Source organism: Vidua chalybeata, chromosome 11 (genome assembly GCF_026979565.1).
Source record: "Vidua chalybeata isolate OUT-0048 chromosome 11, bVidCha1 merged haplotype, whole genome shotgun sequence".
Classification (NCBI taxonomy): domain Eukaryota; kingdom Metazoa; phylum Chordata; class Aves; order Passeriformes; family Viduidae; genus Vidua; species Vidua chalybeata.
The window spans coordinates 660211-687399 of NC_071540.1; the positions used below are offsets into that span (position 1 = coordinate 660211).

At 44.4% G+C, this 27189-nt stretch overlaps 1 protein-coding gene across 3 annotated transcripts in view; it reads right to left on the minus strand.

Annotated features, from left to right (window-relative positions):
• CDH11 (cadherin 11) overlaps nucleotides 1-18691 on the minus strand; it is an 82932-nt gene extending 64241 nt beyond the window's left edge. Inside the window, exons 1-2 of one of the 3 annotated variants that reach the window (XM_053952887.1) lie at nucleotides 18665-18691; nucleotides 17737-17888 (exon numbers count right to left, since the gene is read on the minus strand). The gene's annotated coding sequence lies outside the window, so the exon portion shown is untranslated. Of the gene's footprint in view, nucleotides 1-5861; nucleotides 5918-17736; nucleotides 17889-18216; nucleotides 18262-18664 lie in introns of those variants that run through there. The other 2 variants (XM_053952885.1, XM_053952888.1) reach the window with 2 other exon arrangements.
• Nucleotides 18692-27189: the final 8498 nt, after the last annotated feature.

Genomic DNA, 27189 nt, shown 5'->3' on the forward strand with positions numbered 1-27189 from the left:
CTTCTTGCCTCTAGCATTGCTCAGTCTATTTTATATTTCAGCTCTTATGATGGAGCCCATAAAGAGCTTCCTGCAGGGTCAAACTTTACATGAAACAAAGAATTTAGGTACAACACCTCCATTATATCTGCTTTTGCCTGCATTTAACCCTATTAACCATCCTCAAAAGTTCTAATGCCTTCCACACAAATATGTGCCAGGATTCCTTTGATATCCAAGAATATACAAAGTTGCTTATCATCCCCTATCCCAGTGCTGTAACCTGCCCAAAATTCACTGAAAGCATTTCAGAAAAGAGAAACAAGGAACTGGTATTGGTAATACCCCTGCATGAATCATGCATATATGGAGTGAGGGGTCCTTTTCCTCTCAAATCATAAGAAATCCTTGGGAAATTTCTGGAAGGAGCAGCGATGAACACGCTGTGCTCAGTGCCACAGAGCAGAGCCGAGAGATAATTACCCTGTGAGCACGGAGTCAGTGCGGTGTAAAAAAGGTGCCAAAAATCCCAGTGCTGTCATTAACAGCTGCTGGCTGCTTGTCAGCTGCTAGGGGAGCACAGCCTTGCCCTGCTGATGGGCAGATGAGAACACACCTGAACACAGCAGGATATTTATAAAATCTAATCAGGCAGGGGAAAAAAATACAGCCATTGCTTCACAAAGACTTGTAGCACTTATTTCAGGTGCAAGACATTTCATTTTTCCTCTCGAGCTGGCAGTGTCATATTGCTGATCTTTTCCCTGATTAAAAACTAAGTTTCCAAAAACCTATTAAATAGGTTTTAATAGGTCTAAGCCCACTGGTTATTTTGTATAGTCCCTGGATTGAAACAGGATCAAGGAGAGAAAGAACCATTAGTGGAACATTTTGTCTATATGCAGCAGATCTAGTTCCATTGAAAGCTACCAACACCAATATTTTTAAGAGTTTCAAAGCACCCTATAAATAATGGTACTTAAGACAAGGGGTTTCTACTTTCACTTCTATCTTATCATGTAAATTATCAAAGAAATTGCCTCTGTGCACTACCGAATAAAAAAGGAACACCAGGAATTTCTAGACTGACTCAGGCAGGCAAAGAAGGATATTGAAAAGGTGCAGCTCCTGAAACACCATCACATGTAAGCAGCATACAGGTTTGAGTATAGGAAACCGCAGATGTGCACTAGAAGATGAAAAACCTAAAGTGCCATAAGAACAGAGCTTGAGAAATCAAGAAGCACAGATTCTGGAGGAGGAACATATTTGCAATGTAAAAGCCCTGGATGATACTATTAAACATAAAAAATCCCATACCATGTTCCAAAAGAAGAAGAATACAAATTGAAAAACAACCCCAGCGAGTGGCCCAAGCCTGCCTAAGTCTTGTCCAAACCACATCTGAGTAAAAGATGAAGCATCCCCTTGAAGGAGGTGCAGTTGGTCTTTTAATTACCCTAATCTAGGCACTTCTCTAATTGGATTAGCTATAGCCTTTCACAAAAATAAAAGTGGTCATGTTTAATTGTACATAAATTTTACAGCATTTACAACAAATAGCTGCTATTTCAGCTGATTCATGTACATTTTGTTTTAGTGGCTGCCCAAGTTCTGTAGCCATTTCAAGAGACAACTCGCTAAACTTGTAAAACATTTTAACTTTATCTGATTTGGCTTTCATCTCTCACACTGAGTTGTAAAACACATTCTTCTTATTCGCTAAGTGTGCCACAGACAGAGATTTGGGCTGGAGCCTGATCTACATGACAGCTGCTGAAGCCATGGACAAGAAAAACTGTATCTGAAATTGCAGGGAGCGGGCTGGGAGCGATAGCACCTGCAGCAGCCAGGAGCTGCTGGGCTGGGTTAAGATATATTGCCCTGACTACTTGCATTTCATTCTCATGGCAGAAGCAGGCTGAGTGCACTGTTCAGACTTCAGCAGCTCTGATTCCCCTAGAAAGAGGACAGAGCCAGAGGTGCTGCTGCAGACTGAGACTACCCAAGCTGACCTGGCTGTTTTAAATCACTGTGTTAATACAAATGCAGGGCTGCTCGTGGTTCCCCCCTGGTCTAATTCCCTGTCTTAATACAAATACAGAGCTGTTCCTGGTTCCTCCAGCCTCCAGCTGCAGTTCCCCAGAGAGGGCATGTCCCTGGATGGAATGAATTGGTATTTCCCCTAATACATGCCCCTTCCCATATTTCAACTTTTCCTGTTTTTCCTTGGCCTTTAGGGGACAGCAATTCTCATCTGGACAGGTGGGCTCCCTGCTGGTGGCCAGCAGGAGCTCTGGGACATTCCAATTTTTTGGGTGTTTTTTCAGCTGGTGCTTAATCACCAGCAAGATGTGCTGATGTTTGAGCAGATTCCAGATCCTGGTGTGGTTCAAGAGAGATCTCAATCTGAATATTCAAATCTGAATGTTCTGCAAGGCTCCCAAGATCAGTCTGGGGTGCCTGCAACTGCCTACAATGGGTATGGAGTTGGGAAACAATTAAAAAAACTGTACACATTCCCTCACTCCCACCTCTGAAGCTCATCCAGGAGCACTCTAAGGATGTGAATCCTGAGCACAGACATCGTTTATCCCTGAGAATATGGCTGGGCAAAGAGACACCCAAGACTGACTTGCCCTTTCTATGTGTCTCTCTCTGTAAACCTTGGGAGATCCTTTCAGATTTTTAAACAGCATTTAATGGACGTGGAGAAATGGCAGGAAAATAAGTAAGCATGTAAAAAGATGGAAAGTAGGCAAGAGAGGTTTTGCCAGAGGAGCTGGAGAGCAGAGGGAGATGGCATTTTCAAAGACTGTGCAGCACATACAGCAACTTCTGTGAAAAGCTGGGGAAAAAATCGACCACTCTTAGGGCTTGAGAGTGTTACAGCTTAGTCACCTTAATAGGACCTTTTAGTGGTGAACCCAGTGCAAAATGAGCCTCCCCCTCCTTGGGATTTTCTTTTTCTCAAAGGCTAAGTGGCTTTACATTTGTCTTTTGCACCTCTCTAAACCAACTGAGCAACCTTCTCTCTAGGCATTATTCTTAAACTTTGGTAATGTGAACTCGGAGTGCTCCCTCTCCTTTTCCTGTGTGCAGTTGTTGCATCCACAGTGACAGAACTCTGTTTAAAAGCCTTTTGGCAGACTTTGGGTGCCAACGGCCTTGTCAAAGTTTCACTCCAGTTTCAAGCAGAAATTGAAAGATTCATGATTCAAATGTCAGATTTGTGTCTGCTCCTCTTCTTACATAACTTGCAAACACAAGTCATCATGCATGCACTACACCCACAGCCCCTTTTCTTAGCTAAAATAATACAATGCACTTTGGGAGTTTTGAACTCTTCACCTCAGATGAGGGATTTGAGGATGTGCTAACAAAATTATCTGTATGAATGTTTCCTAAAAGGACTGAAACACCTGTCCCTGTACTCTCTTACACAGAGTGTGGCTGTCATCTAAAGATGTTCTTCATTTCTGTCAGGAGCTTTGCTTTGATCAGAGGTAGATAAATCTTGTCCTATCTGAATTTCTGTTCATGTTAGTATATAGAAGATATTGTTTATACTGTTGGATTGTAAGATAGCTGGATAAAATGGAAATAAGTGTAAATTCCTACATTTTAGTCTGACTATCCTCAGGCAGCAAAAGGGAGAATGAAACTGCCACATCCAAAACTCACCAACTGAAGATCTAAATGAGAACTCTTATGCTCTGAGATGCTCCATGAGGGGCCTGGGTATCCAAACCAAAGGATGCATTACGTCCCTCATTAGATAATATTTTTAGCTCCTACATTTTCTTCTCTGTGTGCTAAAATATAATAATCTTCTATTTAAAAAATTAAGTTGTGCTAAGCACTTCATTTTCATAAAGCAATTGTTGGCCTTGGTAGACGTCTATGATGGAGGTTTTCATTTCCAGCACCTTAATTGCTTAATGGCTTTTTAGTCCCTAACTTAGACCTGAAATTTTCATAGGAAGGAGTCTATGTAGGAATTACCACTAAACAAACATAAAAGGCACCTTTCTATTCATCCTCTGTTCACCTTCACTCCACAGCAACAGCAATAATGGGTTTATATCAGCTTTCTCTCTAAATCAGGAAACACAGCCCAGTTTTCAAGGATTTCCCTTAGCCCTTGTCTTCTTTCAGGATGATATTTTATCCACTTTTTAATTTTTATAGGGATACTTATCCCCACTAAATATTCCAAGGGACTCAAAGTCTTGTGTAATTGAATTACCAGGTTTATAGAAAATCACTTATAGACAAAATTGCCAAGGTGGGTGTGGGGAAAGAAGGAACATTTCAGCAAGATGTGGCCCATTATGCAAATTTGTCACCACATGCCATACATAATGAATAAACCTTGCGCTCTTAACACTTTGATTATAGACTATACAGACAATGCAAATTAAAATTCCTGCTGCTCCATAAACGAAATGAGAGGAAATTATGTAAATTCTCACATATTAGATTGATTTGGTTGAAACAAAACCTGATCCACTTGATGTTTTAGGGGAAGAGCCACAATTACAATGATTGAGAAAGTGCAGCGTTAATGAAGTGTGTTATTGCTAATCAATTCCTCCTCCTCTGGTAATGGCACATCCATGAGCTCTGCCACTGCATCATCCACTGCCCACGGAGCCTCTGAGCTCTGGGGCTGCCAGAAACCCCTGCTGGCACCACGAACTCACAGGAACTCTGTGACTGACATCCAGGAGGGGTGTGTGTTCTCAAACAGGATCACTGAATGGTTTGGAGTGGAAAGGATCCTAAAAATCACCCCCTGCCACGGGCAGGGACAGGACAACTTCCACAAGATCAGGTTGCTTCAAACCCCGTCCAGCCTGGCCTGGAAAACTTCTTAACAATCCTGCCTGGCTGTCTTGGATGCTACTGGAAATCCTAACCAAGCAACTTCCCCTTAAGCGATTGAATCACCTTTCCGTGGTTGACTTCTCAGAAAATAAGGAATAAGATTTTCACCTGGTAACAAACTGACCATGTTTAGTTAATGGAAATTAAAAGCAAGATCTTTCAGCTTAAAAGTTCCCTGTCCAAATTAAAGAAACTGAAGAATGGGACCCAACAGTTTTAAAAGTTTCAAATGAAACAATCTTCCAATAACAGTTGCCTAGGCTTTGTTGTAGGAATTTGGAATGTGTCTAAAATGGAGCTCAGTTGATTAAATTCTGTGATCTGTAGGGCACTGATATGCACAGAGCTGATAGAAATGTTCTATAGTTAATCAATAGATGAAGGTTACACCTTTACACCAAGCAGAGGAACATCTCTCCAAGCATCCTCTCACCATTTTATACAAAATTCTCTGTAGAGCTTCTTACCAGTGAGCTGCAGAATACTGCATTGCTATCTTTATTATTCACTGTGTAGTATAAAATAATTAAGCAGTTTATTTATCATATTTTGCATTTTGAAGCCCTTCCTCTAAAATATTTCCATCGCATTTTTAAAGAAAAAATTTTCATTTGTAAAAGGATCTGCATCATTAGAAATTTGTGGCTCTTATCTCACAGGTAAATACAAGCAGGTGGAATGAGCCACTGTTTTATTTTCTATTTAGATAACTTTTATATCATTCTCAGAAACATTTGTCACTGCACATAGAGGCTGCATTTGTTTCCTCCCTCTGCTGATTTGTCTCCCACTAATTTATTTTGGCTCCTGCTGAGACACGAGGAAGCACAGAGACATCTCACTGCCTTCAGCAGCAGCTTCACACACAGGACTGGTGCAGGTTGGGAATAAAATGCATCCAACACCAAGGCAGCACAGGCAAGGAGAGGGCTTTTTTGCAGAAATGATGTGGCACATAAACACACAACACACACACCGAGGCTGGCACTTACCAGAAGAAATTCTAGTATTTTATGTTTGCTCCATGAACAAGGAAACAACAGGGGTCAGGCCCCAGCTGCAAAAGAAAATTTGGCAGACCGAGAAAAGAGAATGTTCAAATGAGAAGAGAAGGGAAAGATACAAAGGAGTTAATCTCTCCCAGAAATAAAGCGACATTTAGTTTTGCGGGTGGAGGATCCATTCTCGTGGCAGCACAAGCTCCTCTGCTACGGCTGGCTTTTCAAAAATGCCAGTCCATTTTCGCCTCATTCATTGTGAGCTATCGCTGCGCTGTGAGAGCTCAGGGAGCGCTCGGACTGAGCTGCGCTCCCCTCCCGGAATTTATTCCGGCTTTGGGCCGGGATGCTGCGGGAGCCGCCGCCCCCGCACAGGGGTGCCCAGTCTAATTGCGACGTGCTAATTGGAATTTCATAGCGTGACGTGGTCAGAGAGCCACTCAGAGCTTGGCACAGAGTGATTTGCAATCCAAAATGCGAAACATCGCCCAAAACTGAGGAACAGGGAAAACAACGGCAACTAAGTGGCTGTACAGGAGCGGGAGCTGAGCATTTCAGCGTGGGACAGATGTTTTCTTACATAAAACAAACACAAAGAATCACAGTGGTAAATATCTCACCCCACAGGAGTCATCTTAATTTCCAGCTCACAAAGACCTTAGAAAACAGAGTCTCTTCACATTAGCTTTTACTTGAATTCTTTGACTTCCCACTGCTTTGTTTATAGGAACAGGCTCTCTTTGATGTTGGAACATTAGAAGGAGTGCAACAATAAATTTCCCATATTCTAATATCCAGGCATCCCGAGCTTGTTCAAGGACCCCTTGATTCATGAAGGCAAATAATTAAATTACCTGAGCTTTGATCAAGGAGTCGCTGCAGTCCCTTTTTGATGTCGATTGAGGCTGTTTGCAGTTCCACACAGATAGCTGGCCCACACAGGGTTTAACCCTTTTGGCATCAGCAGCAGACTGCAGGCAGTGTTCTGGCATTCCTAAGTGAGCCCCACAGCATCATTTGGGAATGCTGCTCCAGAAGGAGCACAGGAGGCATGGCAGGTCCAGGAGGATCCCTGTATCAGACTTGATGGGATGTTCATTGAAAGTCTGAACCTCTTTCTTTTAAACAAGGTGAAATTATTTCCCAGTCAGGTCAACCTTTCTTAAAAGCATTATTTTGGGAGCTGCTCTTTGGATGGCATGGCACTGAGACATAAAAATGCTGCTGAGAAGCAAAAGGTTTGCCTTGGTAGTACAAGAGATTTCATCACATCCATGCTTCCCAACAATTCCTCCCACAAGAAATGGGAGTGGGCACAGACTTCCTTAGTCAGGTGAAAGAACACTCCTCAACAGGAAAATCAAGTAGATTTAAGCCTTCCCTCTCCTCAAATACAAGCACCTGGATTAATTAATCTGTGCCATGATCAAGTCAAAGCCCTGGTCATGCTGCCTGCAAAAAAACAGAAACTAGTCAGTGCAGATACTGTGCTCTCAGCTGATTTGCCATTCTGAATATGATTACTGAGAGAATTCCTTCACATAAATGAGGAATTAGGCTCCTCTTCATTCATTCTAAGATCTTCTGGGACATGAGGAGGTTACTAAAAGGACATAATTAGAAGTCATAATTAATATATAGCAATCTCTCACTCGGTTCCCTACACAGCTCCAACAACACAGCCATGGATACACCCCTAATTTTAGCAGCAGTTGCATGGATGATAGAAATGACCTCACCAGACTACTGAGATGTGGCAAAACCAGTTCTGCAACAGGACTTTTCTGGTCTTTCATGACAGGAAGGCATCTGTCCTTCACAGCACAGCTGGGGAAAGGATCCCTGTCATGCAGAGTGACATCTCAATTCGCAGGATACAGGCTGCAAAAAGCATAACGAGCGTGCCTGCCTTCCCCTAGATAACAGGCAAATTATTTTGGGGCATAAGGATGTAGATGGAAATTCATATATTTACATTAAAATGCTTGATAAGGTCTTAAAAATTTGGGATGTTTCTGATTTGTTGGAAAATAAAACTTGGGGCCTTCTGTAAAGCCCAGAGGGGAAATATGTATAATGAATTATAAGAATGAGAAAAGGAGTCAATGTACACACAATTTTATGCATTTTCCATTAAGCCAAAGGAGCTGCACATATAACTAACATGAGAAATGAGAAACCTTCCTCTTTGAGCAAACAGTCCTGGTAACACCAGTGAAAAAATGTTAAAGGAGGAGCTGCTGATCTCCAATTCAACAAGCAATTAGCATTCATTAACTCAGAGTAATAAAATGCCCAAAGCAATTATGGGTTAAATATAGTATTCTTTAAAGAACATGGAAACAGTTAAAACACAAGCTTTACTCCACTTTATTTTGAATGATTTAATTTCTAGTAAAAATGGATGTGATTTCCAGATGGGAGATGCCTCTAGGCAAAAACATTCTCCTTCTCTCCTCCAGTAGGCAAAATGACTAAATACAAATGGAAAAGTCTTTCATAGACATGATTAATTTCATTTACATTATTTTCTTAATAAAATATCAATGACCTTCTGTAAATATTGGGGGGAAAAAGTAAATAGAAGTTAAAAGTCCTATGTTTTGGTAGCTCTCCTATAATGTATAACTTCCAAGAAATTGCTTGCTGTTTACTCATTTCTGAAGGGAAATACCATAAAGGCTGAGCTGTTCCCTAGACTGTTTGTGGGGGTAGTTACAAGCAGGATTTTACAGCTCTGTGATCAAAATACAGAATTTCACACAGTGCCTCAGTGATGGGGGACACTGCACAGTCTGGTAGGAGTCCTCAGGATGCCTGGAAGGCAGAAATTCCAGGAGCACCCACCCTAATCTCCAGCTCATCCCGAAAAAGCCAAGGTCAGGACAACCAACAACTGCAAATCCTGGTAAATCTTGGTAGATCTGAGCACTTCCTCTGCAGAACTGGTTATTTCAGCCCAACTCATTTCAACTTGATTGGATAATTAAACACATATTAATGCAATTTCATCCCTTTGATAGGATATTGAGAGCATTCCTAACACTGGTAGGATCAAAACCTGGCTGAGCCCTGGGATGCACAACTCCATCTAAACTCAAACACAAACACAGTGTAACCACCAAAACTCCCTGAAATGCCACATCAAGGGTGCTGCTCAATAATCCCAGTGTCATTGAATAACCCCATAGACTCCAGCACCACTTCTCTCTTTAGATCAGGTTCACCAGTCTGAATTTAACCAGGAGGTACAGACATCAGATAAACAGCTTAAACTCACCTGCTCATAAAAATAATTTTAAAAGGCTGCTAACCACAATAACAAGTTCTGACCATGTATTAACCAAGGTGGATATTTCCAGTGCCTTCCAAAAGTACAAATCCACACTGAAGGGCACAATAAGGAGGAACTCAATGTTGAGTCCATGCCATGAGGAAAAAACCCAGCAATCTGACTTTTGACTTTCGATTTTCCTCATGTGTTTTGACTGCTCCTTTAAAGCCCAAGCCAGCAGCCATCACAAATTTGGTAATTTGTGATGCTCCAGAATGACAGTACATCACTGCAGCCTGGAGTGAATCCTTGTGCTACCTTTTCCATGGAGTTCATCATGTCCTAGTTCCATGTGACAGCTGCATATTGCACTTCTCTGATGAGCCAGTAGGGCTGGTTCCCACTTCCTCTCTCAGGAGAGTGCTCAGGTATTTCTCAGATCACGCTCTTGCCTCATTTCAATGTGGGGTTTTCTTTGTCATGAAGTAAATAATTATTGAAGTCACTGAATGTACCGAGACTTAATTTTAACTGCTCCCAGCACTTGGACATCTACTGAGACAAATACACAGACAAATGAGCTTTTGCTGTTGGATCCAGAAAGTGAAATACTGTCAGCAGAAGGTCACTGGATATCAGCTCCAAGGTCATAGTGAGGGGTGTGATTGCCCTGCAGGCTGGACATGGAAACCTTGCTTAATTCAGGGAGTAGGAAGTGTCAGAGGAGAAGGCAAATGTTGGATAAGCCTGACTCAAGGAAGTTGAGGAGAATCTCTCCACTTTTGAACACAAGTGGAGCTGGCTGAGTCAAGGAGAAATATGAAAATTAAAAAAGAAAGGTCAGAAGAGGCTGCTGTACCTGCTAAAGGTGAGGTTATGGCAGGGCAGAGCAAAGTTTGCATTGCAAAGTGGGAAAGTCTGGGGGTGAAATGTTCACTGAATATTAGATTTGAAGCTGCACAGGGAGAGCAGGATCTGACAAACTGAGGGGCAAGGAACCTCATACACACCTCAGCAAGGTGAGTGAACTCCAGCTGAAGGTGCAGAAACCTGAGAGACCTCAAGCCAAGGTCAGGAGCACAGGCAGGACTCCAAGGGCACAGAAACATCAGCCTCAGCTGCTGTGCATGGTTCCTTGTGAGCCAAGGCATGCAGATGCCCCAGTTAGCTCTGAATGCTCCAAATCAGCTTTGTTTGTCGAGGACAGTGGACTGTGACCTGCAGCACTGGGTTGGGAAGCACTGAGCAAGGGATCAGCTAAAACCAGTTTCACTCACAAGGCTGTAGCCAAAGCACCACAGAAAGCTAGAGATCTCTAAGAGGATTTGTAACTCAGTACTTGAAACATGAGCATAATGAATTGATGAGTATAGTTTTTTCATATAAATATTACAAAATTCCTAATCTTAAGGACAGAAAAAGCAATTATGACATACAGGCTGTCTGACCTATAGCCACAAGTATTGCTACCTAATCAGCCCTTTTGTATGTAAATGACAAATTGTTTGCATGCAAACGCCACTGCCTGCTCTGTTTTCTTCTTGCTTTAGAAAGAGAAATGCTATGGAAATTGCCACCATGTTAAAAAGAACTCAAATGCATACTAATCAACCATATTCTCCCAGCCATACCAGCTATAATTGGAACAGTAACAAATAAAAAGGCAACAATCAGCACTGGACAAAATTTTCTATTTGAATCAGAGCCCCAAGTAAAATTATTATTCAGCTGCTTTTCAAAATTTTGGAACCTCTTGCATCTGGAGAAATTGGTTTGAAACTGTGAATGAACAGTGACTTTTCACTAATGTGAAATATTGAAGATCTCTGGAATTTCAATTGCAAGAAAAAATATCCTGAAAGAGAATGGGAAGGAACCATTATCATAAAAAATGTCTGTTCTCTGTGTGCACTGGATAAATGTTGGAGTGATTCTCAGTTCCACCAAGCTGCTGATCCCTGTGGCTCATGCAATATGGAACGGGAGGGTTTGATCAGTGCTCTGGACCTGCTGAATTAACCTGGCAGCATTCAGCTGCTCAAGTATTGCTCCTTCCTGGAAAACAGCCATTCCTGCCTGATCAGGAAGTGCCCTGAAAGCAAGAAATGCACTAAAACCTTGTTTTGAATGATCTAGCATGAGCTGAGTGATGCTGAGAAATCCTTAACTGCACCAGTGTGAGGTCAGGTCTCTGAAGGGACCACTGCTCTGAGGAGGGTGAGATTGAATCCTACAATTGAATCCAACATTTCAACTGTGTTTTCTATTCTAATGAGACCTTTGTTAATCTCTAAATGCCATTCAAAGTCCTGTATTTGCCTCAGGACTCTCTTTATCAAATTAAACTCTGTCAAAAAATTAGGGATAAACTTTTTGAATGGAATTTTCTTTGAGCAGTATGAAGGTTGCAATTTTTACCTGTTGCTTCCAGCAAAGTTTTCCAGTCACCTCTATAAATGGTTCAAATGACAGCCAACTTGGCACAAGGTCTATCTATTTCTTTTGTTTCCCTTGCAATGTCTGCACACACACACACACACAAAAAAAAAAAAAACCAAAAAAAAAACACCAAAAACAAAACCCAAAAAACCTTAGTTGATAAAAGATGAAAGGAGTAACAGAGTTATTCGTTCAGCAGCCAAGATCTGTGAGATAATTACTTTAAAGAAGGGGCAGACAATTTAAATTTATTACTTAATGCTGACACATGCATGTATTAATAAAACAGTTAGCATTAATGGAAATAGGGTTTAGTCTCCTGATTCCAATAGAGCCATCACTTCTGCTTTCCACTGAACTAATGACTTAGCCTTGGCAGAATGATATGTATGCATGTATTTAACTATTTAACTTAACCACTGAGACCAATTAATATGTTTCTGAAGTTTGATTTTATTTAAAAGTATATATCAGCAACCTCACTGGGATCAAAATTATGTTGAAACAGAGTCTATATGGCAGCAGTTTAACCTTAAGCCTGACTCTCTCCCCTGGAATATCTGATGTAAAAGGAAGAGCACTGAAATGGGGGGCAGAAGAAGCAGCCCTTCAATGGGATTTGGCTTCCCAGGCCAGCACAGACTGTGTGATTAGAGGCTCACATGGGAGGGAGTGGGGCTGTGAGAGGGCACAGCACTGATTTACTGCCTGTCCAGGTTTGGAGGACAGGATCCAGGGACAAACCTGACCCAGCCAGGCTGAGCTCGAGCTGAGCTTGCTCACAGGGCACAAAAACCTGCACCAGTTGCACCATACAAAGACAGGGGAGCTAAATGCTCAGTGCTGTGCAGCTCACAAACACAAAAACTCTGTTTTTAAGGCTTTTTGAATAAAATTCCTCCTGCTCATCTTTCCATCATTTCCCTGCATGGTCTGGTGTCCCCACAGTATCACTGGGGGCTCACAGCAAGAGTGTCAGCCTGCAGCAACACCATTGAATGAAACCTTAATTGCAATTACTATCTAGTCAGGCATTTCCTACAACTGACATTCACATATCAAAGTCCTTCCAATTTTCTCTGCATTATCACGCTCCATGATCCACAATTTCTGTTAGTGTGTCTATAACGTAGCTACAGCCTACCTGTTGATGAACATTAAACATCATTGTAATAATATTTGGAAATCTCTTGCTGCACTGTTCACCAATCACTCTGCCTCCCTTTTTACATTCAGTTACTTAGTCCTTTTCTTTTAATCCATTTACATTGATTTCTACTACTCCAACTCTGCCTGCCATTGCATTCCAATTAAGAATTCTGATGAACTCTTGCTGATTCAGAAGGGAGAGGGCTCTCACTCATTGCCAAACTTTGGAGTGAAAAAAAAACAACCAACCACACACACAAAACCTCCTTAGAATTCACTTAAGCCAGCACTTCAAAACTGAGGAGCTAAATTACGGCTGGTGGAGCCAGCAGAGCTCGATGGGACGGGGATGCCTGGGAGCCACCGTACTCGAGCCGTGACGGAAGGAGCCTCGGTGCCTTTGCCAGGCAAAAAGAGCCTTAATGTCACCTTCCTTCGGGCACTGCTCAGCAGCACGGCTGCCGGCTCCACACTGGTAATTTCAGTCTCTGAAGTCCTGCTGGCTCCGCTGGGGGAGGCACTGGGAGACACTGCTGCTGTCCCTGCTGCTGTCCCTGCCATGCGGGATCTTCTCGGGAGGGTCTTGAGCAGCACTGGCAGCTCGACGTTTCCCTCCCAGCCTGAGCACAGGGAGCAGCTGAAGGGCTGTTCCCTGCCCTGTAGTACAGAGAAGGGGCACTGACAGGACTCCTGCGCAGGAAATATGCCCTCCTGTGCTGGAGCCACTGATGCTCTCGCCCTGATAATTCTTCATTGTCTCGCTGAGGCCGTTGACAGAAAATTGTACAGCTATCACGGCGCTGTGCTGCCTGGCTTTGTTGTAGGCAAGAACTTGGATTAGGAGCATAATGAACTTCTCTGACTGCACCCAGTGCATGTTCTGCAATTTTGTAGAGTTCTGCACTGTTATTTATGTTATATCCTTCTTACACAAAGCAATGTGGTTGGTCTGAGTCAAATCAAAGATCCAGTCTGTAGGAACACTCCAAAGAGGATGTCTAGAGGAACATCTGAATTAAGAAGGCAGCAGCAGCTGGAATAAGCCTCTTTCCATGCCTGCAACCATTCCAAATCTATATGATCATATATGGCCTTGCTGGTCAGCATCCAGCATGGATGGGCTTTGGAGCAGCCTGAGGTAGTGGAAGGTGTCCCTGCCCATGGCAGAGGGTGGAAGGAAATGAGCTTTAAGGTCCCTTCCCACCCAAACCATTCTGTAATTCTGTGGGTAGTAACAACTTCTTTTGTATTCCAGGGTGCTGCAGGATATATGGAAGTGATTTGGACTAATTTGCTTTTCTTAGGCCTTCAGCTGTAAGCTCCACTGACCTGGATATGAACAGATAAAAGTAGTCCAATTTGGCTTAATATGTGATTGTTTGACTGTTTTTTTTTTTTCTTTCTCTTGTCAAGGATGTCTTTATAGGAGCTCTCAAACCTGATAACATTTCTGAAAGAAATACATTTGTTTTGCTGAATAATTTTTTTCCGCCTTTGAACTCTTAGCATGGCATGAACCATCTCTGCCTTTGAAAAGGAACGAAAGAGCAAGCAAAACCCCTCCCGAGATGGGCCCGCGCTCTTATTCCACGCCCAGCCTCCAGCTGTGGAGTCAGCCTGTCTGCAGACAAGCCGCACTTCCAGCATCCCAAAGCTCCTCCGCCAGAGCCAAGACGGTGCCGCGCGGCCGCAGGTGAGGCGGACAGCGGCTGGAGGGCTGTAAAACCCCGGGGAGCGCGGGGCGTGATGCCGCGGGATGCTCCCGGTGCGGGCACAGAACCGGGAACGGCTCCGGGAACAGGCGGAGGGTCCGGCCCCGCATCCCGCGGGATGCTCCCGGTGCGGGCACAGCCGGGAGCTGCTCCGGGAACGCGCGGGGCAGCACTGCCCCCTGCTGCCCGCCCGCCGCAGCGCGGCCGCGCCAGCCCCGCGCCCCGCGGAGCGGCCGGAGCGATCCGAGCCCTCCTTCCGCGGGGATAACGCACCCACGGACCGCCTGTCTCACAGTCTGAGTCCTCAGCGTCAAAACCCGGCACGAGGCTGCTACATTTTCTCCTAAAATACCATAAAAAGGTTTTACTCCATATCCAGCGTGGATCAAAGCAAGGGGTACTGTGCTCCTCGACCGGTAAGAGATAATTTATCTGATGTACAAAGATACAGATGGCACAAAATGACCATAAAGTCCTCTTAGTTCACCCGGACAAAGTGCCCGACCCAATATCCATTTAAATCAATGGCCACCTTGTCATTTCTGTACCCAAGCCTTGGGCTGGCCCCAACACAGGAACAATGAAAGCTGAAATGCCATTAAAAACATAAAACTGGGTATGGCATAGGAAATTGTACAGAGATTTTAGCTTAAAATGCTGGTAGAAAAACTCACACACACACACAAAGTCCAGGAAGTATGTTGCTAAGCTGTTTCAAATTAACTGATTCCAGATGAGACCTCTGCTTCTCACACACTGAAGATATTTCGCTAAACATCCAGCTCACAAAATGGCTTCAAAATTCAGTTAGGGGGCTCACCAAAAAGAAGAGATGCCAGTTTTAAGTGTGAGATGATTTGAAATTTCTATGATGTCTGAGCTAGCAATAGCTTCTATTGTGGAATGCTCATCACTCAAAGGTTTGTTTGTCAAGTTATGCTGTTATGCTACAGCAGTTGCAGAAAATAAGAATGCTAGTCTCAGTCTACTGTAACTCTGAACTTCACATATGTTCCTTACACTAAATTAAATATGTCAGATGTTGTCAGAATAGCATATTAATTGAAGCTGAAATCACATGATACAGTTTAAAGCATTTTATCAGATAAATCACAGAAATCACTCCAATCTTCACAGTTTCCCCATATTTTTATGCAGAAGAAAAATTAATTTAGCTGCCCAATCTCTCAACCATTTCTATACATATTTTCCTCTGAAACTGCTGCTGAAAAATTGCAATGACTTATCCCATGGCATGTCCTATTGTAGCAGCATTTCTGCTAATGAAGTAATCTAGTTCTTACTGATTTCTTTGGACAGGCAACAATTAGAATTGTAGCAAAGTTAAAGCTGATGTGGAGAAGCCTATAAATAGCATTCTCTGACCATGCTTATTCTCTGATGTGCAAGGCTGAAGTGAAAAAAAATCCTATTTCAGGGCCTAAGAACAAGAGCCTGCCAAAGAAAGATGTCCTTTAGGTAAAATTTTCCTAAAGTATTTCCAGTTCTTTTACTGAATATCTTGTTCTTAGTTCTGTAACTTTATTTTGTTCTTCTGCAAGAGGCAGGAGAACTGCTTTTGAACTGCAGCCAGGAACTTCTGTTGTCTAGAGCACAGACTTTTCTAGACTCAGAAACCTGCTCCAAGAATGCCTGGTGTGTTGAGGCATGAGGCTCAGACCAGACTTCTGCTCCCCATTTCCCCTGCTCTCACTGCTCCTCTCCCGGCTGCAGGAACTGTGCAGCCCTGCCAGGGATCTGCTGCTCCCGAGCAAACATCTGCAGTTCCCCTGCCACGGACTCGCACATATCTCTGCTTATAAAACCAGCCCAAGGATCAAGCACAAGCATCGATTTCTGTTCCAAACCTCAGCGGACAGACCTGTCTGAGGCAGATGTCACGTTAATTATTGCAGGACTTCTACACTGAAAGGCATTGGGATCCGTTAGCCAGTGTGGAAAAAGAGAACAAAGTATTTACCTGGAGAATCACACAGACTTTGGAAACACTGAGGCAGACGGAATAGCAAGGTGGGGGGAGGAGACGGTCATCCATCAGCGCCTGAATGAGTGCTCCCCTGCCCCTGAGCCCGGCGGTGCCTCTTATTCAACAGTTCCATTATTAAATAATTCAAAACATTGAATTTCTTAACAGAGAGGCACGGAGTCTGTGAAAACCTTATCGTATCACCATCACAAATCAACAGGAAGAAAGTCTTTCCCAGGGACTTGCTAGTAATTGGAACGTGACAAAGAAATGAGCATTCTCCTCATAAACGGCCAATTTCTGAATTAGTGACCTCATTTACTGAAGAGATTCCTTTGTCACACATGTCTGGGTAGGTAAATACTGTGTTACACAGCCACTCCGTCCTTTGTAGCAGCCTCCAAAGAAGCTCTCCCAGCATATACTGATTCTCTCCTCACCAAATGAATATTTAAAAAGTAGACAATAAAGGGGGACTTCTATAGGAGGTGAATGCACTTGTATCATGATGTCAGACTGCTATATGTGCTCCCGGAGGGCTGCACAGGAAGCACTTTTATTCTGAACTTAATGGTATTTATGGGGACCCACAGCCTGATCTATTTTACCTTCCTTGGGGATGTGCTTATGCACGCATCACCCAGGAGTCTAATGCTTTTTGGACTAGCCCGTGTTGGAGACAGATACCATTTTGGTACCTTGTGAATAGTAATGCGTTTGGAAGCCAGCAAAATAATTAAATAAACAAATAAAGGGGGTGGGGGGGAGAGGCGGGGGGGGGAAGGTATAAATCAAAGTCTTTGCCTTTTTCATTCTGGCTAGAATATCCTTCATTTCATGCACTCCTAATTCCTGCATAACCATTTCGTGCCTGGGAGCTACGGCGCAAGTAAAAGATTTTCAGTTCGGGGCTTTCAGCATCTGCTTCCCCGGAGGAACATTTTAAAACGGCCAAACGCTCGCCTTCTCCCTCCCCGCCCCCGAGCAAGAACTGAAGGGAGGAAAAAAAAAAAAAATAAAGCAGCGTCTGCCAGAGCGTTTTCCTTCTCCCTCCGGAGAGCCGAGCGCGCCCCGGGGGCCCCGCGGCCGCCGCAGCGCCCGCAGCGCGCCCGGCCCCGCTCGCACACCTGCCCGGCCCCGCCAACTCCGAGGGGCCCGCGAGCATCCCCCTTTGCTTTCCTTTCCTTTCCGAGCTGCCCACACGCTCAGCCCCCGCCGCTTCCCTGCCCTTCCCTGCGCTGTCCCCTTCCCCTGGCGGGGCTCTCAGCGCTCCCCGCACCGCACGGCCCCCGCCGCTCCCCCGCTCACCTGCGGGTCCCGCGGGGCTGGCCGCGTCCCTCGGCCTCCTGCGGAGCGGGGACGCCAGGCAAGTCCCATTCACAAGTGGCCGCGGAGCGGGCTCGGCAGCATCTTCAGCCTATTACACTCCAGCGGCAGCGGCTGCTCAATGAGGCTCCGAGCTAGTGGCAGGAATTAGAAAGAGGGAGGGAGGGGAAAGGGGAGAGGGAGGGAGAGGGAGCAAGGGGAGTGAAGCAAGATTAGAGGAAGGGAAAAGCTGGAGGCTGTTGCTTCGTCTCGATTTTCCTGTCCCTTCCCCCCAGCCCAGGCGGAGCGCAGCCCCCGGCCCTGCCCTCCCGCAGGGCCCTGCTCCTGTGCTCCGCTGCTGCCTGCGGGGACCAGCGGGGGCTGGAGGGGCCAAACGAGCGGGGGAAGCAGCCCAGGGCAGCAAGTCCCTGTCCCTGTGCCCGGGCAGGGGCGGGTGTCCCCTCCCCACGGGTCGTTCCGCACCCTCTCGGTCACGCAGGCACCCACGGACACGGCTGCGAGGGGGCCGGGGACCCCCACCCATGCTGCGGCGCTGGTGCCCTGTCCCTGCGTAGTCCCTCCCTGCCGCCTCTCTGCAGGCTGCCCAGGGCCACCCCGCCGCGGAGCGCCGTGCGTGGAGACACAGACACGGGGCTCGGCTGGGCGGCAGGGACAGCGCCAGCATTTTATACCCAGTCCAGTTATGTTTCCTGTCACCAGCAGACATTTGTCCAGGAATAAAAAAATACAAAAAAAAAAAAAAAAAAAAAGTAGTTAAAGTTCCTCAAGCATTTCTGCATGTGGAAAAATCCTGGTCTCTTACAGCTCATAGCCAGAGGCTATGGCCAGGCCTGGATCTGGAGGGGGGCCCTTTCCTTCTCAACCACGCCTGCCCCATGGCTGCCCCTCTCCCACTCCCCGTTCTCCTCACCTACAGCGATTCCCAGGTGTGGCTGAGCTCCGTGAACGCAGGGAGCAGCACCCCGAGCCCATTCACCCATCCACACCCAGAAGCAGCTCACAGTCCCCCCGATGCCCACACAGGCACAGGTGAGCCTGCAAATCCCCTCTGATCCACCAGCATCCACCGTGCCCCACCCACATGAGCCTGTGAGCGCAGCCTGTGCCATCCGTGTGGCTGTGGAGCAGAGCAAGGAAGGATGCAACACGTGGCTCCTCCAGAATAAGAGTTGCATTCACTGCTGGAATAAACCTGGTACCTCTTTGTGAAGACATTCTGCCCATCCTCAGGCAGCCCATCCCTCTGCTCATTCCCCAGGGCAGGACTGATGCTGCTCTGGGACAGCACCACCCGGCCCTGGAGAACAAGGCTTTTATATTCTGTGGTTAATTAGCTCTGCCAATAACTCCAGGCAAAGGGGAAAAAAAATAGCACAAAAGCTGCTACTGTACAAACAAAGAATTTGTAAAGAGCAAAGCTGATAAACACTGCATCCTTAGGAGGCTGAGGGACACTGAATGTAGCACAGTGGAACACTAAGTCATAAAATTGTTTAGGTTGGAAAAGCCCTGTAAGATCATCAAGTCCAACTACTCTCCCAGCCCTGACAAATCTACCACTAAACCCTGTCCCCAACTGCCATATCCAGAAGTCTTTTAGTGCTTGAGTCACCACGTTCCTGAACAGGCCCTTGACAACCCTTTGAGTGAAGAAATTTTCTCTAATAGCCAATCTAAACCTCCCTTGGTGCAGCCTGAGGCCGTTTTCCCTTGTCCTGTTTCTTGTTACTTGGGAGCAGACTCTGATCCTCACCTGGCTATGACCTCCTGTCAGGGAATTGTAGAGAACTCTAAGGAGAGGGAGCCTCCTTTTCCCCAGGCTAAATAACCCCAACCTGGCCCATGGCAGCCTGGGGCAAACAGCAAGAACCTTCTGGCTCCAGGGCTGGGGCTTGGAGAATTAAGGACACAAACTGTTTCAGAGCATGGTTGAGAGTTGCCCTTTCAGCTGAGAAAGGCCCAGGGACAGGCCTGGGGGTGCCACGAGCCGGGAGGATGGGAGTGGAGCACAGACACAGCCCCATGGCCATGCCTGGGGACCTGGATGGCTGAACAGGGTGAGAAATGAGGGCCATGGCTGGGACAGCCCTGAGCAAACCCAGAAACACCCCAGGGACTGAGCTGAAAGCATGATGTAACAGCACTGCGAAGTAATTAGTACTGAAGGTCTAAGGGCTTTATTTTTGTAGGAATAGGGCTCTGGGACTAAGGCAACACATTTTAAGATTGAGTTTTGAGAGAGAATTCAAGGAGCAATAAAGCCCATCAAGAAATGAAACATGCAAAGGATTGTTTGACAACATCTTTAGGGAGATGTGGATGAGGAAGGAGGGTGGTACACATTACTTTGACAATAGTTTTTTCAATAAATTGGTTTTGGACAGAAAATACAAGTATGTCTCAAAATTGATTATGCAGACCCAGTCCAAGCAGGTTGCCTTCAATGGACACCAGTCAGTCTCTTGGTGATGATGAAAGAATTACCATTTGGGTAATTACCAACGGGTACATGGCAGTACAAGTGAGCTCTGCCATAACTGACACCAAGGTGAGACCTGAGAGCGGGCAGAGGAGCTTTTCCCTTTTCCCCTTCTCTTGCTGATTCCAGCACCATGGCAGAGAGGATGACTTTTGTAATTCCCTTTTTTAAACTGCTGAGATCAGATTGTTTTGAATATAAAGGAAATGTGAAAGCAATTTAAATCCAATTAAGCATATACAATAGGCACCCATAATATTCTCTAGTCAAAGAACATATTGATCTGTAATGAAAGGTTTCATTAATTCCATTCAAGGACGCACATTAACAAATGAGTGCAGTAACATCTGATCTGGAGAGAGCCTTGTATCTTCCCTTCCTTCTGCATTGAAATCTCAGCGTGAACTAATCAGATTCTGCTATTATTTTTTCTCATTTGTTCATCTTCCCGTAGGATCTATGGATGGATGGTCCTAATCTGCAAACAAAAATGAAGCAAAACTCCTGCTGGAATCTGTGTTTGCACCTCTGGCTAAGTCCCAAGGCTGATTACCTGAATAACCACTGTGGAATTAATTTCACCTAAATTTTAAAATTAAAACTCCATTTTAAAATTGAAACTCTAACAGGCTGTCTGTAGAAAAAGTCCAGTCAATGTCAACAAACAGTCCCTCAAACTGGGACAGGCTTTAGCTGGATATGCCTCTCTGTATCCCAAAGACAACCTCCTCACTAAAATCCTACCTACAGCCATCTGCCAGCCAGAGGAGAAGAGGCAGGACCTGCTTTTTCTGTTGGACACAGAAAAGAAGTGCTCAAATGAAAATCAGCCCGTGATGCTGATAAATGGCGACATTTGGGATATTCCCTTTAGCCACTGCAGTTCCCATTCCAGCAGCTCCAAACCACCGTGCCATCCTTCCAGGAGACCATTGCACAGGGAATGACAGCAGGCCACACAAAGGAGGTGTGGGCAGGGAGGAAGGGCAGCCTGGAGTGGCTGCAGAGCTGCCCCACAGATTTCTGCCAGTGTTTGTGAGTTCACAGCCTGCCCAGGCCACACCTTGCTATTCCTAGCACACATGGAGACAGGGAAAAGTGGATTTGCTATTCCCCATTTCTGCCTTTGGTGACTCCCCACCTCCACAGCCCTGGGCTGGTGGTCCCTCTGTGAATGGCACATTGAACCAAGCTAAACTCTGTGTCACACTCACTTCTGGGAAATCTTTCTAAATATAATTGTCATCTCTCTTCACAAAATGTTAGATGCACCCCCAAAAACCAGGCTGAGCTCTCCTGCTGCCAAGGAAGGCATGGGGAGCAGCAGGGGAGCACATTGAGCCCTGCAGTTTGCATTTCCAGCTGCTTGAAACCTGGAGTCAGAATAAAATCAGTGTCAGACATAAATAAAGGAAGTTTATACATATTTTTAAAAGTATTTGTTTTTGCATATCCATATATTTGGGTTAAGAACATCTGTGATAACAAATCTGTGAAACGAAAAAAAAAATGTTTATTTTCTACTGTGGGTTGACACAATCTGAAGTTTTTTAAAACCTATGCTTATTGCTGGGTAAGTTAACCCATTTTTTGTTTGAAGATAAGCTGGCTGCTTTGTTTTCTAAGCATCTGTAGGGATACATACACTTCTGCTAATTGAATTATTGTTCTAGGAAATTGTAAGTTTATAAATAAGAGTAAGAAAGCCGCAAGTTTAAATTGGACATTTGCATTGGGGTGCATAGAAAAGCTTGAACTGTGAACTTCAGGAACTGAACTGCAAAAAGCCTTTAGCAACTCAAAAGAATTTATCAGTACTCCATTTACTCACCAGCTTGAGCAGATTTACACAGAGAATAGGAAAGGAGAAACTTCTTACCATCTTTTTGACCCTGTTTTCTGGAGCGCCCCCCCCAGCCCTGTTTGGTTTTGCCAACACACACTCTTCCCTCTCAGCTCCCTTTAACAGACCTGCAATTTCCTTCACTTTTCTTCTCACCTGGAAAATATTAGAGATTTGAGAGGCACATGAGTAGCATATTGCTATCTGAAGGAGCTGGAAGCACAGGAAGGAGCAGGAGAGGCAGAGGAAAGGAAAGGATAGGAAAGGATATTCCACAAAACCATAACAAAGTTTTTTGTTCCAAGTGCCCTTCAATTTCAGTGTCATTTTGCTAATTAATCAAAGCACAATTTGAATCCTATGTGGAAACATGAAAGGTGGCCAGGATTGAAAGAGAGAAAAAACCTTGCTCTTAATAATGCCAAAAAAAGGGAAAACTAATTAAAGCCACAATGCCAGCCCAGTGAGAAGACAAGTGTGTAAAAAGAGTATAACTAACAAAAGTGTTTTTCTTGGGGCGAGGAAGAAAGGCTTTTACACCATAAATAATGAACAGCTCAAAGCAGCTGCTACCTAAAGCCATTTCTTCCAATAACAAATGTCTTCCTTGTTTACTTGAAAAAGGTTAAAACAAAGGCAAAACCACTGAGGTTAAAACAAATATCCACAAAACAACTGATACAGAATCTCCACAAAGTTCACAATGCAAACATTTTCCGGGGGTTAGACTTGAGACATTGAAACCTGGAGGGAAAAGGAAATTTTGAAGTGGGAAGAGGATCACAGTAAAAACAGACTGAACTATGGAAACAATGCAGTCATAGACAGAGGATTTGGGGGTGGTTTTAAATTTCAGATGTGCACATGGAGCATCTTGCAAGGCCGCAGGCTACACTGGTAAACCGTCAGCTGGAAATACCTATGCCAAGTGGAACAGCTGTTCCATGGAGATGAAAATCCCTCTTGTCAGCCAAAGCCAGGCATCCAGGCTCAGGCCACAGAACTAGCACCTTCCTGACCACAGAAGACAATAGAATGGAATCCAGTTCCATTTAGGCTGCAGTAGAAAACAGCTTATTTTTCTCCAGTGTTCAGATACCTTATAAAGCCAGGTCTGTTCGCGTTAAGGCTTTGCTGGGAGAGCTTCCCTCATGGCTTTGTTTTATAAAATCTGAGGCTGTTTGGCAATGTATGGACACTGAAACATTGCTGCCACATCTTTGAGATCATCTTACCCTCATACAATCCTCTGACTCTTCTGACCCCATTTTATTCAGTTTTATGATGTGGTAAGTGACTGTTGTGAACGCAGCAGCACTCTGGCCATCATCTCATTTCCTCATCTCTGCTGGGAGGCAGTGAAGGCCAGGCAGGACTGGGCTGGTCAGCTTTTCTGTCCTGAGGGTCTCTCGAGCCTGGGAGATTTCCAGGGACATTTTTGGTTGCCTTGAGTTACACACTTGGCCCATGCAGGGATCAAGCTCTAGCTGTGTGATTTTGACCACACTGAAGTAGATTATCACAGAGAACATTATTTGTAAGGACAGTAATTCAAAAATGCTCTATACAAAGGATCTGCTGACCAATGTAGATTCACAACTGTGAACTATTTATAGCTCCAACCCAGTATCCAAAAATTACAGCACAAAGAATCCAAGGGGGAAAAAAAGGCCTGCATGGGTGAGTCAGACCAACCTCATAAACTTTTTAATGTATAAATGTCTTCTGCTAATAAGTTCTTTAGAAATGCAGATACTAAAATTAATTTTCTCATTTAGACAAGGTATTATTTAGTTAGGAACTTGAGGCTCATTTATTTCTGACACTGTGCATTAAAAGAAAGAAATGCATTTTTTTATGTGTATGAACACATAATAAGGCTGGGAATGAGAGGCTGGGGAGAAGCCATGAGAAGGGACCTGGGGGTCCTGGTAGATGGGCAGGTGGATATGAGTCAGCAATGGAGGGACAAATGATCCTTGTGAGTCCCTTCCAATCCAGGATATTCCATAATTCCATGGTTCTGTGATTCCAACCATGTGTAAGGCACTGTCTGCGCAGGCTGCCAAGCAGGATAACACCTCTGAATATATTCCTCTAATGTAGTCAACTGATAGCTTAATAATTTATCTTGTTAGAAAACAAGTTAAAAAATCTTCCTAGAGAGCATGCACAGCTTGTACACACATCTGACAGTAAGACATAGCACAGCTAAATAGCTGCTAATAATTGTGTCTTTTCATTCCAGGTCTGAATGTCCGTTATTTTGTGCAGGATGTGCTGTACAATTAATGATTGACTATTTCTTCCAAAATCTAAGAAAAAACATATAATCTTCACAATGTTTCATTTTTGTCCATTTCCTGTTTTGTATGGAGAAATCACATTTGATTTGTTAGCATGTACTTCTGCTGGGAATATTCCGTGTGTATTGGGCACACCAACCATCAGTTTGTAAACAGCCCTGGCTGTGCTCAGGAAGATTTAAAGGAGAGTACTGTCCCTGTAATCTCCCTGCTCACCCCCCTGTGATGATGGACACCAGGCAGTCATGCTTATCTAGCACAAAGATCTTTCTTCACTGAATGCCCGCAGCTTGAGATAGTCAATCTCACCCAGCGAGTGCCTCGAGTATTTCAGATTGTTCTTGGTGATTTCTGTCCATGTCCCCTCGCTATTCCAGGCACCAGGAGCTGGGAGCTACTTATCTCTCCACACAAGGCCATAATCAAAGGCATTCTCACGTCTGTATATGAATAGCCATGATCCAAGAGACCAGCCACTCATGAGTTCAGTAAACAGCTATAAATTGTGCATAGACTAGCAAAATAATGGCAAAATTATGAAGTTTTTTTCATAAATCACGTGCTGTCACTGCATTCACATCTATCTGCTACTGGAAAAAACACGGTGGCTTTAATGAAGTAAAAAAGTTATAAAAAGAAATATGTTCGCTTCACTATTGAAAGTCCCCAAGATTATAATTCTTTATTATTGATTTTATCAGGAGATAAAAATATAACAGACTTTGGAATCTGTCAGATGAGTCACAACTGAAAACATCAGATGATTCACACAATAATCAATCATAAAACAAGAAAACAATCTCAGTTATTAAACTTGTTAAAAAAAATGAAATGGCACCTCTTTACTATAAATCTGCCACAAGGTTTAAAATCTCATTGATCACACAGTGCAATCTTTTTAAAATCCTGTGTCTAATATGGTATTATTTTTCTTGAGCCCAGATAATTATTTGAAGAGTGTGCTGGGTTTTTTTTCTCTATTTTCCAATAACATAAATGAAATATTGAATAGCATTTTTATTTCCATGTACAAGGAAGTCAGGGGTCATAAATCCCACTCAGAGAAGGGATGCCTGAAAATGACAGGCAGGAAACTCAGCCATCTATTTGCCTTTAATTCTCACCTAGATAGATCATCTAACAAGCTTCTGTGGAAAAACATGGTGTCTTTTGGACATCTATAAGAAATCATGAGAATGCCTTTCTGTTGCTTGGTCATTCGCTGATTTTGGGTTTTTGTTCCATATATGTGGTGATTTTTTTTAGTTTTTAAGGAAAAAAAAACCCAAAAAAAAAAAAAAAACCCAAAAAAAAAAAAAAAAAAAAAAAAAACCCAAAAAAACAAAAAAACAGCCTTCTGTCAATTCCACAGAAGAGATGTGTTGCTGTTTGCCTTCCATTTTTCAAAATCAGGAGGTAGATTAACACAGATGCTTAATGCATCAAACAATGTCAGGGCTTTTTCCAAGTGAAATATTGTGGGTGCAAAGAAATCGTGAAAAACAAGCCCAAGCTGTGCTGCCACACTCTCAAATGCAACCAGGAGACAAACACATTCCACCTGAGAATCCAATGCACCCTTCCTACTAATTTAATCAACAAAGGAAGCAAATCTATGTATTTAAAAAAGAAACAAATTGGTATTTCCACATGGACTATGCCTCTTCAGCCTCTGTTCAGGTTATACAACACAAAGCAATGCTTCACAGAAGCATTTCATAAATTTAACACAGCTGAATGGCTCTTTCCTAGGAGTATTGGAGAAAATTACATATGTTCTGGATCTGCAGAGCCCTTAATCCATGGAAAATGCTTTCATTTCCATAAGACCTACTCAGAGAAAGCCTCATCTTTCTCCATTTTCCACCGCTGCCACGTAGGAATGTGCAAGGAGCCCTCACTAAACTGTTTAGCATCTAGATGAACTCATTTCCAAGGAAAGCAGCACCTGCAATGCTCTCCCATGCAGAAACCTCTAAGAGGTTCTCTGTAGCTGCTTCAGCTTTAGGGATGTATTGATTACTGTGACTCTCCATAGCTTTCCCAAGCATCTTGGAGAGGGGTGGCCTCCTCCTGCAGCTTTTCAGGATCGAGTGGATGCTCTCTGCCATTGCTGCCTGTTCGATGTTCCACACCAGGCACTCCTGAAGGGACCCAGACACTGGCCCAGTTTCAAGAACATACCCACAGGATGTTAAGATGAGCCAGCGTCTACTTTCTAAAGCTTTTAAAAGTCAGTTATTTCAATATAGTCCCTTCCGGACTTGTGCAATGAAGTCACATACCTGTCAGCATGCCCTGGGCTGAGCCCAGCGTGGGCAGCAGGGCAGGGGATTGTGCCCCTCTGCCCCTGTGCTCAGGTGAGACCCCACCTGCAGACCTGCCCCAGCCCTGGGACCAGCAGCCAGGACCTGGAGCTGCTGCAGAGAGCCCAGAGGAGGCACCAGGATGAGCAGAGGATGGAGCAGCTCTGCTGGGAGGAAAGGCTGGCAGAGCTGGGATTGTTCACCTGGAGAGGAGAAGCTTTGGGGTGACCACACTGTGGCCTTGCAGGGCCTGAAGGAGCTGCAGGAAAGATGGAGAGAGACAATTGACAAGGGCTGGAGGGACAGGACACAGGGAATGGCTCCCAGTGCCAGAGGGCAGGGCTGGATGGGATATTGGGAATCAGGAGTTGTTCCCTGGGAGGGTGGGCAGGCCCTGGCACAGGGTGCCCAGAGCAGCTGGGGCTGCCCCTGGATCCCTGGCAGTGCCCAAGGCCAGGTTGGACACTGGGGCTTAGAGCAGCCTAGGACAGTGGAAGGTGT